Source organism: Bombus vosnesenskii, unplaced genomic scaffold, assembly GCF_011952255.1.
Source record: "Bombus vosnesenskii isolate JDL3184/JDL3185 unplaced genomic scaffold, Bvos_JDL3184-5_v1.1 scf7180000013263, whole genome shotgun sequence".
Taxonomy (NCBI): domain Eukaryota; kingdom Metazoa; phylum Arthropoda; class Insecta; order Hymenoptera; family Apidae; genus Bombus; species Bombus vosnesenskii.
This window is the reverse complement of record NW_022882923.1, coordinates 2,676,497-2,690,390: the sequence shown is the minus strand read 5'-3', so window position 1 is coordinate 2,690,390 and position 13,894 is coordinate 2,676,497. Positions and strand designations below refer to the sequence as shown.

The 13,894-nt window shown below is 33.6% G+C and overlaps 1 long non-coding RNA gene across 2 annotated transcripts in view; it reads right to left on the bottom strand.

The window, feature by feature from the left end:
- Window positions 1-13,894, bottom strand: part of LOC117232975 — a 222,352-nt gene that overhangs the window by 21,357 nt on the left and 187,101 nt on the right. Inside the window, exon 5 of one of the 2 annotated variants that reach the window (XR_004493238.1) lies at window positions 8,961-9,174. The exons of the other annotated variant lie outside the window; for it this stretch is intronic. This is a non-coding gene — a long non-coding RNA (uncharacterized LOC117232975). Of the gene's footprint in view, window positions 1-8,960; window positions 9,175-13,894 lie in introns of those variants that run through there. 2 annotated transcript variants of the gene reach the window in all.

Here is a 13,894-nt window from a genome sequence, read left to right as displayed (position 1 = left end):
ACAATAGTAATAACAATATATAATCTTTTTATTTTACAATATTTTATAATACTTTATAATACAGTTGCAGCCTATCAAAAACAATCGTAATCGTTTGAACGGTATAAGTTTGCATCTATCCCAGAAAGAAAATTTACATTTCCAACGTTTTACTTTCCAAATACTTCTAAATCGATTGCGACATAACTTCAAGCAAACTTATGCGATCTTTGAATTTCCATGCTTTATAGGGCCAGTAATTTGGCACTGGGGCGAGAGTAAAATCGCAAGCTTTTTAAACCATTCCGATAATTGCGTTGTTCCCCGAAGAATCCATATCTCAAACGGAGTGTAAGGAAAATCTGGGAACGTTGCCCTCGAAACCCGGACATATGCGTTTCCTATAAAATCGTAAAATTCGACTTTAGCCAATTTCGAAGTTTCCCGCAGCTACGTGTACCCCGCAACTAGCGCACCGATTTATCTATCGATCTTTCACGATCACCCCGTGGAGATATACGTGTACCCTGTCCATCTGGTTCCACTTTAATAATTCCAGAAACGAAGTCTTTTATATTTTATAATGACGTTTACTCATTAAGGACCAAACTGTGGAATAATGCGTAAGAAATACGTAAACGCGCAAAAGAAAATTTCATAATACGAACATTCAGAAGTTTGATAATTTGAGATTCTAAAGATTTGAGGATCCGAAAGCTTGAAAATCTAAAAGCTTTGAAATTTAAAAGCCTGATGATGCGAAGATCCGAGAGTCTGAAAATCTAAAAACTTGAAAATTTGAGAATCTGAGACTCCGGAAACTCGAAGATGAAATGCGTTAACGCGACGTTGGCTCGTAATGCGTTATCGCGTCGATTTCGCTTCGATTGTAGCAGGAGACGAAAGAAGAGGACAAAAGAGAGATTTTTGAGGTAGAAAGCGGAGAGATGGGATTCGCAGGGATTTCAGTGATGCCTTTGAAAACTTTGCAGGTGGGAACAGGAAAGTGTAAGCCCCGACCCCTGTCGCTGACGTTTTTTGTCATTCGACGAAGATAGGATTTCATTGTTGCCGTTTATTACTTTCTATTCCGGAACGGAAGAGCAGTGTGAGCATGTGACATAGGGACTATGTCATTTTTCGCCATAATTTCGATAATTACGTGGTTCGAAATATATCCCCGTGAGTGCATGGATAGAGAAATAGCGTTTGAAAGTAGGATTTAGAGCGATATAAATTTAGCAAATATTCCGACCATGTTCAGACTTACAATAAGGGCGTTGAAAATGTTAGATGATTAATATAAAAACCAAACAAACAAGCTTATAAGCGGCAATAAATATACATTGTACACATTCGTAAAACTATCAATTCCATAACATATAATATAAATCAACGTCAATTCTTCATTAACATCGATCCTCTGATTCAGACAACTCATAAGCAACTAACAGATTGTTATCCATCATCCAATTACAACTTACCTGTACAATCCCTGGCTTCGTTGTAATAAAATTCGAACGATGGTTCTAGAGATTCAATGCTCACTGAACTCGTAAGCCACTCGGTAACCGGTGCTTCGTATCTAATCATTACAGATTCAGATACCTTGCTCGGTAACGGTACTCAAAGAGCAGTTCGCTAACAAGATTCTGACGAGAGAATGGCACCAAATTGGCCGATATTTGCGGCTTGAATGCAGTCACAGAACTTGGTCCCATCGTCGAGATTCGAGAACGAATTGTAAACTCTGAAATAGTAAAAAAAAGCTACTTCTTACTGATAATGGGGAAAAATCATTTGGTCATGTCAGGGTACTGTTATGGCAGACACATACGTCGTTCTGATGAACACATATATGCAGAAATCTGGATGTTTTCGTGCGATGTCTTAACACCAGACTGCGGATTTTTGTGCATTTAAAATTTGAAACTGCAAAATTGCACAGAACGCATGTAATGTGAGAAGATATAGAAAATATTCAAAGTATAGTGCTATTTATAATACTTGATAAGTAAAACAATTTCCTAGGTTCTACGTCTTTAATTATATTCTCAAAATTATAAATTTGTATAAAAAATCCACAGTTTAATTATCACACTGACACTGTTTGAAACCTAATAAGTATCAATACGTCTCTCGATCGCTGATAAAGGTAACTGTAATGTTGGCGAAACGTCGAGGAATCTCTTCTTGTTGAATACGGCTTACATCTGGAAGCCTCAATCAGTGTTAGACGCAACGATGTATAATGTAACAGTGAACTCATATACAGTAACCAACAAAAGAAAGATTATGAAATAAAAAGTATAAACACCGTACTTTTACAAAATGGATCTTGTATTTAATAAGAGTAATCAATAAATATAATATACCATACAATAGATGACTGTCATAAACATGGTATAGAATTGTTAGTACAAAACACCCTAAAATCCACAACGTACGATTTTAACTCGACTTCCTTCTGTCTGCCACTGTACAAGTTCTTATTAGTGCATACATTTCATTCGATAGAACACGCATCGTAATCATACCCCGTGTCACAATGTTAGTTCATCAGAAAATATTGACTGTAACCATAACCTTGCGAAGAAGTTTATCATGATACTTCTTCTTAGCCTGGGTGAGATCTCGAGAAATGCCGTACAGGCCGACATCGTATTTTTCATGCGCGTCAAAAACAGTCTGGCACATTTATCCGGCGGCCGGTACGTGTTTGAAAAATTACAGTTACTGGAAAAATAAATAACCGGCCACCGTAACCGTTCTAGGTCCGCCTACAAACGTATATTTTATAGAAGCCTGTGTGATAGTTGAAAATAGCGAAAAGGGGTTTAAAATACGAGAGTGGGGGATGAATGGGTGATGGCGATGGGTAGAGCTGGGGCTAGGGTAGAGATTTGCGAAATAATTGCAGGATGACAAAGTGTTGTCAGCACTAACGTGTAACGAACCGACAGGAATTGCAAAGATGAGAGTAGAATGTGACGGAAAAAGAGCATCCAGGAGAAACCGGGAATGATATATGAAGAGGAGAGGGAATAGGGGAAGGCTAGGACATCGAATAACCATGAGGACTGTGTAGAAATGCCAGTACAGTGAATTGCTTTTCGTTTAACAAATCATTCTTTTTCGCTGACTTTTTCTTTACGCAACATGTTTCAAAATCTAGGAACATGTAATACCCATCAAAACAGAGTAGAAAAGTTTTAGTAGATATGATCAAATGAATATCAATATCCAAATACCAATGCCTCCAGGATTATGAAATATTTTCGATTATGAGCCTATTACGGCATAAGAGACTCTAATGCGTGTATACTTATAATATCATACATGTTTACCATACGTGATATTAAAAGTAGAAATTGATAGGAAACTAATGAAAATAAAGTAATATGAAAAGACAATTAATATGAAGATCGGTCATTCAATATTTTAAATATTTATTAGGTATATTAGATATATTTATCGCACGCTTACAAATAAAAAAATGTCATAGCGGAATCTCAGCTCTAAATTTTCTATATGTATCCCAAGTTTCGAAAGATGGACCATATTTTCGACCTATGATAAAAAAAAGGATATCAAGTTTCGATAGAACGTAGAGCACTATCAATTTAATTGAGAATACCGCAATCGGAACCTCTCGTCAGTGGCATACAAGAGAAGCTCGGTGCTATTCGATATTCGAGGAGCAAAACGTCGGATCGGAGTAACGTAAAAGTGCAGGAATAAAGTCGCAGGTCCGTGATTCAATTTATCCACATTGAATGTCGATGTTTCGAAATAACATTTGTGCGAGTACCAAGTAACGTGAAGGGTGACTCACCCTCGATATCGAGAATATTTTACGGCAAAGTACGTCGCAGAGTGTATTGTAAGAGCAATGACAGTTTCGAGCGGAACTCTTTCCGCCGTATATGAATAATTTCGAACGACCTACGGGTCAAGAACAAGATCGTCTATAAATTTCTTGAGAAGAATACATTGTTATCTTTCGTCGTAAAATTTCATTCGCATGTTCGACAAATTCAAAACGTATAAGTTGGTTCTTCCGGTTGATCTAGTCTTTCCTTTCTGCTTCGAATATTTACAATTGTTATAATTAAACAAATTTTCTACATTTTTCTACAAGAATACGTCCAGTTCTTGTATCATTATACAATAACTGTAAAATAAAATCGTGTAATCTTTGAAGGAGTCAAGGTTCCAAGTATGTTCTTGAATTAGAAAGAAATATTCTTCTTCTATTTTTAAAAGCTTTGATCCTAGAATAGTTTAAGTTTAAGAAGAACAAATAAGAAAGGAATTATCGAAAAAGAACCAATTTAATTAAATATTTCAATACCAAATTTTATAATATTTAATAAATTATCGTACTAGTATATGGTAATGAGTATCGTACATAGTAAATATCTTAAAATTAAACACAAATAAAAATATAAATTGCATTTATCATCTACTTTTTATTAATTAATTTCTATGCGAAGAAAGAAGAAGATACTTCCATTTAATATTTATTAACTTTTACATAAACTACAATTTAAACAAATTGAAGCATCTGTTCAATAAAATATTCCAAATTAAAAGAAATGAAATATAGGAAGAAGATATGAACACAACTGATAAAAGGAACGAACGAGGATATGAAACTTTCGAAGTACATAACACGCGGTAAATAAGAAACAATTAGATCTCGATAAATTTGGAAGATCTTGAAAACATTTATACAACTTTATAATCGAAGACTAAAGCAGGGTAAGTCAAAAGTATCACAAATGGTTTCGCTCTTGCTTTTGCAGACAGTACATTTAACCTTTCAATTACGTCCAGCTTACGTGATAGGAAATCTACAGAACAGAATACGGAAGTTAAAACCTGCTTGAGTACCGGTTTGAATTTCCAATTGGAAGTTCACGCGATAATTCGTTTCGATTGCCTCGGAGAGGACGACGTGCCAACTCAGCTTGAATGGCTACTAATTTTCTGCTGGTCGATTCTTTCTCTCCTTTTTTTTTTTTTTTACACCCAACCCTATCTCCGGTTCAAAACATGCAAAACCATTCGACCAAAGTATTGGACAAACAGTTTGTATCGTTTTACCTTCTGCCGTTTTAACCGTGCAAAAGTTTCGCGGTAAACGTCATGGAATGTTGAGTCCCAGTTTGCGATCTTTTAATCTTTTCATTCCACTTTAGAGAAACTTTGGGAGACAAAAGACTTACAAATTTTTGAACAGAGAAGATTATAACCGGGATGATTCAACTTGAGAAGTTAAAAAATTTTTTATATCTTGAAATTGAGAAATATTTAAATGTATATCATTTAATAATATATTTCTATGGCGTGTTTTTACACTTATCGTATAGGACAACAGGAAAGCTATTTAACAAGACTTGTAGGTTTTCTTATAATAATTCGAATTATTTTAAGTTAAATTATTTTGATAGAATTTCTTACTTGCTAGTATTTTTATATTATTTTTAATTATATGTATATAATCCTGACCGGATAATTTTAACTTTCATATGAAAAATTTGTAAAAATTATCCAATATCGTCATGGAATGTAATTTACTTTGTAATTAACTTTTAATCAAGAAAATTTCGGTTATGCACACTCTCAATAGTTAAAGAAATATTAAACCGACAACAAAACTCATTTATCATTACACAATAGCCAACTTTTTTGACGGTAACCAATTGCTAATTTATCCAATGACTATAAAAGACGAGCATTTATCGAACCCATCGATTATGCTGGCCATGCAAATCCATTTCATAATTACCTACGCAAAGTCATTTCAACATACAAACGATAATAATCTCGTTAATAATAAAACACCTCTTAATTATACAATTTTTTTACAGACAGTAAATTATCTGAAAAATATCAATATTAAAATATATAGGTATATCGCAAAATGCCAATACAATGCACTTAGATCTTATCGAAACGGAAGCTAATCGCTACATACAAATTCGGAAAGTAAAAAAAAGGAGGACAAAAATTTGACTCCAGTTGAGTTTCATTCTGCCATATGATTTACTCGTTATGCGTACACATAGCAACACGACAACGCCTAAACTATAATATCATGTGAATAAATCGAGCGAAATGATCCGTTTTGCGGGACGCAGTTGCGCGATGGAGTGGCTAACGATGCAATTTAGTCCGAGATCGATTTACACGGGTCAAGCAGCACCTGGCCATCTGACAGTAGCATTAATGTGGCGGCAGATTGCACGTCTTTCATCATGTCTGCCGGGACGTGCATGTATCAAGAGTGTCTGAAGTTAATATTCCTCCTAGGACGTGGCTAACGACCATCGAGTGTAAATTAATTGCCCGGCTATTAAACGGCAATAACCCGCGTAACTTCTCTTCCATTGCTTTCCCTTCTGACGCTGTAATTTCATTATCGATCTACACATGTGTATCGGTTTTACGATTCGGTAAAAAATATTTGCTTCCACGAAGGAACGTATCTGGCGGCTGCAAGAAATGGAACTGACAATCTTCATTCACCGAGTTGCATGTTAACGGAAACACGGGGAAAATGAATAATTTGTTACAGCGTAATAGTTCGATATTTTCATGTAACTGATTAATAGAGTTTCGAATATTATATAATGAACGCTATATTGGAAATTGTAATCTGATAAGAGAATAATAACTGCAAATGATGCAATGACGCATGTATTAGGATGGTTTCTATAAAATAGGATATCAGTTAAATTACTAATTGTTTAATTAAAATTTCAAGATAAAAGAATAAATATGATTATAAAAATTAGTAGAATATATTTTTCAAAGGTCTATAATACACGATAAATTGATTTTTATAGATTGGCTAATAAAAATAATTACAAATATAAAAATATATCCAAGGAACAACAAATTTTATAATAATAATGAAAATAGTAATTTTAAATTGTAAATTAGTGATCATAAAATGCTTAAATATCATTTAAATATTTTTTAAATCATATTTATACAGCGAATAATATTAATCAGTATATACATACAAATATATGCCATTAGAATTATAGTAGAATTTTTGTCATAAATATTCTTAGACGATTTTTCAACAAGAATTACAAGACTACAGAATTCTATGCAATTTTATTTAATTTAAGTATTGCATAATTGGTTCCTTCAAGTCTGTCTGCATAAAATATCACATTCTTTTCAATACGCTCCTTCTGAGATTACTTTCTTATGTATGTTAATTAAGCATACATAAGACATCGGTCTCACTGCATGAGATAGCTCTTGAAAACGATTCCACTTCTTCAATTAAGATGGAAACACAGCGAGAAAGAAACGCGTTCTTTTATCTTTCTTCCTTCGTACCTTTAATTTTAAATTTCAAAGCAATGTAAGACTTTAATCGTTGTGAAAGGTATATGTTAAACGTATTTATACGTTTGAGAGGTGTGCTACACACGAAGAAAACTAAGTCACGTGTCTGTGACAACGGGAAGGAGTTGGAAGTCGTTAACGCTATTATTACATGTATCGCAAAGGATATTACTCTGTTAATATTTTTTGTGTCACAGTTATAAGAAAAAGAACCTCAAGGTAAAAAAAAATGATTAAAATGAATTGTAATAATAATAATTGTAGAAAACTTTCATATTACATTTTCAACGATTCATAACGTAATGTCCTATGTTTGCGTAATATTTAAGTAGAACATGATTCTAGTAGCAAGACTCTGGTTTTATTTCTCATCAGTCCCTCATTTTACCAACTTAATTTGTTTCTTGATGGAAAATTGAAATAAAAGACAGATGAGGGTGAAGAAAGAATCTAGATAACAGAATGCACAACTGGAAGAAGGAAGGACGAAATTGTAATAGTTATGTGAATAATAGAAGCATTTTTAATACGGAAATTAATTAGATGCCAACTGTGATCTAATATACTACCGAATATAAAGCTATATTTTACTCAAAAAAAGCTATTTTTATACAACAATTGATCTATCATATCCAATAAGCATTTTTTATTCCTCTTAATGGAGAGTGTAAGTCAAAAATGTTTAACCCCCTATATATCACACATTCCCTTTATAGATGATATTCAAATTACGTTCCACCAACAATTTATTCTAAAACCACTAATTGCTTCTCCACTTTATTAATCAGATCCATGGCTAATTATTCATCAAACGTCTGTTACACCGTCGTGCAACATGATTTCTCGTCAGCGCATCACTACACCTTGTGCCGGCTGACGCAACCGGCGCTTTGTCACTTTGTGAATATCGATTATTAATTGTCTAAGGCATGATTACCCGAACACAGCATACTAATTTGTTTTTGGTAAATGATTATAAATAGGACATTACACCCTTCCCTAGTTCACATATCATTTTCGATACTGCAGTATACTATATACCTCTCTTATCATACAAGTTTTTGATGCCATCGTCGATGTTCATCACTACGTATCGAATTCCCTGTCACCCGCCCTTGAACAAACGAGATCTCCAACTTTCTCCGTGGGAAAGCAGTTATGTACACTAGCGTATCTTCGCTACGACTATCTCATTATGTCTGCAAATGCGGTATTCGGAGCGAAGGTAAACGCGCTTCGAGCACTACATAAAGATGCGGAGAGTAAAAGCAGATACAATTTCATTTATTATAATGCGAATGTCGGTCTCGTCTCAGCAAGCGACCTTAATAATTTATAACCTCGTCCATATTTATAATATATAGCCCGTACATATTTGCGTAATCTTACTTGTCTTTCAAAATATTTCGCTTTAACATGATTTTCAATTACTTTTATTCGATTACCTTTTGACAGAAATATGTTGAGAGTGGTAAAATGCTTGACATAAGTTTTTGATGTTTTTGTCATTTCAGAAGGATAAGAATTTTTTTACAAAGGATAATCTAGTTGTAGGATAGTAATATAATAATAAAAATGTGTCTTGATTTAGCATTTTTTACAAACAGAATAAAGTTAGATTACAAACTAAAATTCAAAAGGAAATAAAACTGAAGATTTGTTGTCGCCATTCTATTTTGAGTTATGAACTGCTCATTCAACGCCATCGATGCCTGACTAATGCCAGTATACACTACTAGCGCTGGTGTTTCATTCTGCTTGAAACTCCTATCTGGTTCGTTTAAAATTCCATAAAGTGTCCCCAAACGATTCTTCGGCGACGTGCTGAAAAAACAATGAAGGTTAACAATGTTCCAGGAGGTTTCATCGTTCCTATTGAACTTTCTTATCGGGCGGCGCGTAATATCCTTCCACAAATTTGCTCGTGAATCCTGGAGATTTCCAGCGGCTGTGTAAATTGCCTTTGAAAATTCAACGACGACAATCTGCGAGCACGGAGCCGAGAGTGTTGGCTTCTTTCAAACGAAAAATCAAACGATCGACAGTTATGCTTAATTGCGAACACGTATTACTTCGTTTATATCTATGTAGGAGGTTGACCTACCATTCTATACAGAAAATAGAGCAAACGACAATAGAATTTAGTAATTTAATTTCCCAAATGAAATACTAATTAAGAACAGAACAATTCATGCGGCAACATGTAAAAATGAATGCCACGTGTGCAACTCTGAAATAATTTAATTCACTTACTAGAAAATCGTGAACTCCAGCAATAAGTAGCTGCACAATATGCTGCTATAAAGCAGTATATTACCACATAGTGGTAACGTAGAAACTTTCCCGGTAGTATTATCAAACTATATTCCGTTATTGTATAGGAAAGTTGCATTACGCTATTTATTCTCAGTTAATTGTTTTAATACAGGCAATATAATCTATATTTTTGAACATACCTTTTAAATGAAGGATAAACGAACAAATAAATAATGAAGGATAAACGAACGAATAAATTATGTACGCATGCTAAAAGTATAATTAAGAATTATTAATTGTTCAACCTTTTGTTACGACAAAATGTAAACTGTAAATTCAATTTCCTCTTTCTGAATAAAGTAAAGAAAAATTCAACAACACGGAAATCCTCATTATTTTTTTAATAGACATTCTTAAAACTTCACATGGTATAACATTTTTAAATCAAATTTTCCACAGTAATATCGAATAATCTGTTTTTGGAAGTCTTTACTAATATATCTAAAACTAACAAACTTTTCATAATGAAGAAAAATATGTGTTCCATTGTATTAATGATAGAAATACGGGTAAAAATTGGAGAATTGAATGGTTTTCTCTATGCAACATACACGTGAAGCGAACCACGCACACGAAGTTCGCTGAAAAGCCGAAAATATTTTTACATTGCTGTAGTTATTCAAGCTGGAATATGGTGAATCGTGAGTTTCCGTTTGTAGAATAACATAGGGTTTGCAAGCATATGCATGCTGTTGGCGCTGCGTGCGCTCGACAAATTAAAGATACCAAACCGCGAATTGCATCCTCCATTTTGTTGACAACGTTCTATCAGAGAAACCCTATGATACAACGCGCAGTTTGCTATTCATATGTTACGCAGAACGTCCAATAAATTCTGACTACGACTACTAGTGATGGGATCAAACATATCGCAAGCAACATGGGAAATTGATGTGGCACGTTCGAAATCCGACGAACGTGTTAAATTGCAGTCAGGTATATTTTGATATAAACGTTTTAAAGAAGAATGAATCAAGTATAAATTTTATTTATTAGTTGTGTGTAAATGTTCATGCGTTTGTAAGAAATTCAAAAATTCAAAAATGCGTGCATACATGCAAAACATTGAAAATATGATATTTAGTAACTCCGTTTACAAAAATATACATTTGCGCAAATATCCGTAGCCTGGTTACAAAAGTACTTGTGGAGATGCTGTTGTGATAGAAATCCAAAAAATATTTCGACTAGGATCCTTTATGATTAACTTTAGAATTTTTTAACATAATTCAATAATAAATTTTAACGTATTATTTCGGAAAATTTCTAAATATTATATTACTTGGTACTCTTAATAGAATAGAAATAATATTAAAATTTCATGAAAAAATGTATATGGCTTATAATTTCGATACTATATGTGACTACATATGACTAATGTATATTTATATGTGAATAGTTTTCATTATCATTGCTATGTATTAAAACAATCTTGTAATGTATTTTCATTCCATAAAGCTTATATTTCCTCAAAAGATAACGCCATGTTCGAGTTCCATATTCCAACATACAGGATGTAAACACAAAATTAAAACACCATGACGAAAAGTTATTAAAGTGACATGGTATACTCGTCTTGAATCATTACAGAAAGTAACGAATTTCACATAGTCCAAAGACCAAAATGAAAAGAAGAACTGTATACATGTCGTGGATTTTGGCCGCTTTTGCTATTTGCAGTTGGAAGATTCTTTTGTTCTCGTCTGCTTGCATAGCTCGAATTGATGTTGGTTATAATAGTTTACTATGCTTACTGTTTTGGGTAATTTTAGTAAAGAAAACTAAACCATTAAAATTTTAACTGATGTATTATTTATTTGTCCAAGCAGATAAATGCAAGAAATAATCTGTGCAAAGTTACGTGAAAAGGATATTTCATCTTAGAATTAAACATTATTAAACTTATTCTATCCTCAGTGGTTAATTTCTACCAGAATTATGCAGGAGTACATAAAAAGTAACTAATTAGAATTCTTCCTAAAGTAAAATTTTTGACAAAAAATGTTGTATAAATCATCTTTTATTTAACGCAATTTGTCTGCAATTAACTAAATCCAATATTTGTATAAATAGATACCTGAAACTGATTGTCCTTAATCTTTTTACTTTTTTTTACTTGCCGTATTTTTCAAGAGGCATCTACATATATTTAAACAGTTATTATTCACTGCACTCTTTTTCTATGTAGTTTTTCAAATTTGCAACATAAAACGCCTGAATCGAACAATTTTGAATCGTTTTATCGAACGCGAATGACACATGAAGAGCTCTGTGGATTGACAGATAGTTGTTCCATAAAGAACAGGCCAAAATTGCCAGGCTTGTGGAAGTACATGCTATAAATGTAGAATAGCAAAAAAAAAAACGCACATTTGAATTCATGTCTCTTTTGACGATTATTCACCGCTTTTACATACAAATATGACATGATTCAACATCCAGGTCAATAGCATAGAAGCACCGTAAAAGCTCTAATGTATATAATCAGACAAAAATAGAGTTTCATATGAAAAGTTATGAGATATAAATTACTGTTATTTATTTGGCTGAAACCTGTTACTTTCAATTTAAATATTGTGACTCGAAAATAATCCTCTGTTAACTTTAACCGCATAATACTATAACTTTATTATTACTGTTATTATTATATTATAACTTTATTATTTTTCAAGGCATTAATTCTATCTTAATTTATATTCAGTATTTATATTGAAAAATTGAAAAAAAATTCAATGCTTACTACAGGGTAAAGAAATATAAAAGTTAGTGTTTGTTGTGTTTATTAATATTTTAGAGAATATAGAGGCTGCATCGAAAGAATTTAACATTAAAATCGACAATAACAGTAAAAGTTTAGTGAAATGCTATTTCCTCCTATTTAGCGTGTATATGAGCTTATAAATATGGTATAACAGCATTTAAACAGCAAATAAAAATATCAGTAACAATTGGTTGGGGTCTTGACGTATTTTGCATCGATGACAGTGTGCGATCGAATGCGAAAAAATCAAATGTCATATTCATGAAAGCGTATTCCTGTGAAACAGTCTTTATTGATATGACGTTTTCAATGCTTTGAACAAGCTGTTCACTGATTCAATAGTTCGCTTTTGTAATTTTCATCGATTATACGGAATGGTCCACTTGCCTTTATTGTCCGAGAAATGTTTATGTTAAAATCTCCACTTACGTGAAAAATTCAAAATATATTTTTTCCGTTCGTTTAAAAGTTTCGCCGATTCATATTTCATAAACAAAATTTTTAATTAACTTAACTTCTAAAAGATAAATCAGTATAAGATCCAAATCAATCAATTAATGTACAATACTATACATACATATATATGAGAAAAAATACTACATATAATAATATCAATACTAATACTAATATCAATTTATGAAGATACATTGCCTTTAAATGCTCTTTTCGCTACAAATTTTCGAAAGCCAAAAACCATTTGATTTTCGCAAATCTCCCAAAAATTGTTATACTGTTACAAAACATTTCTTGGTTTATAAATCCATATCATTTCAAAAAATAATCCTACATGCCAACATAGATCTACATATAAGATAAAAATTCTTCAAAAATTCTCGGTTTCATCTAACACTCTCGACTTGGACCGTCTGCACCTTTCATGAAAGACTAGAAAAAGAGCTTATGGTAGCAGAAAATTTAGAATGATGCCGTCTCCTAAACGGGTGGAAGTCGTCGTGGTGAATTGGCTGCACGCGCGACGGCAGTGTGCCACGGATCTTACGAGGTTATCCGGATAATTCGCATCAGAGCTTTAACGAGGGTCCGTAAAAACGTACCGGAGGTCACGTCAATTCTCTTCACCAAGTATGCAGGGGGAGGGAAATGGCGACAGCGTCTAACGGCCGCGCACCCCCTGTCCTCCTGACGCGCGCCTTTCTATCTCTAGTCCCGGCTACCCACCAGGCAAACAGAAATTAATTAGAAGTAGTGGAACGTTTGCTCTCCTTACGACAGTTCACCGGTGACTCTGAAACAAGATTACCGGATTTGTTGTTTTTGTTCGGCCGCGCAACGTAATTCGTTTGCAGCACTCGAATCGTCGTCGACGTCGTCGTCGACTACGACGCCCGGCGTCTTCTGCGTCGACTTCCCCAACGACGACGCCCGGATGTCGACGGCAATCGTGTTCCTTCCTCTTCGATCCCCCCATTCCACTCTCCTCTTTCTTTCTTTCTTTCTTTCTTTCCT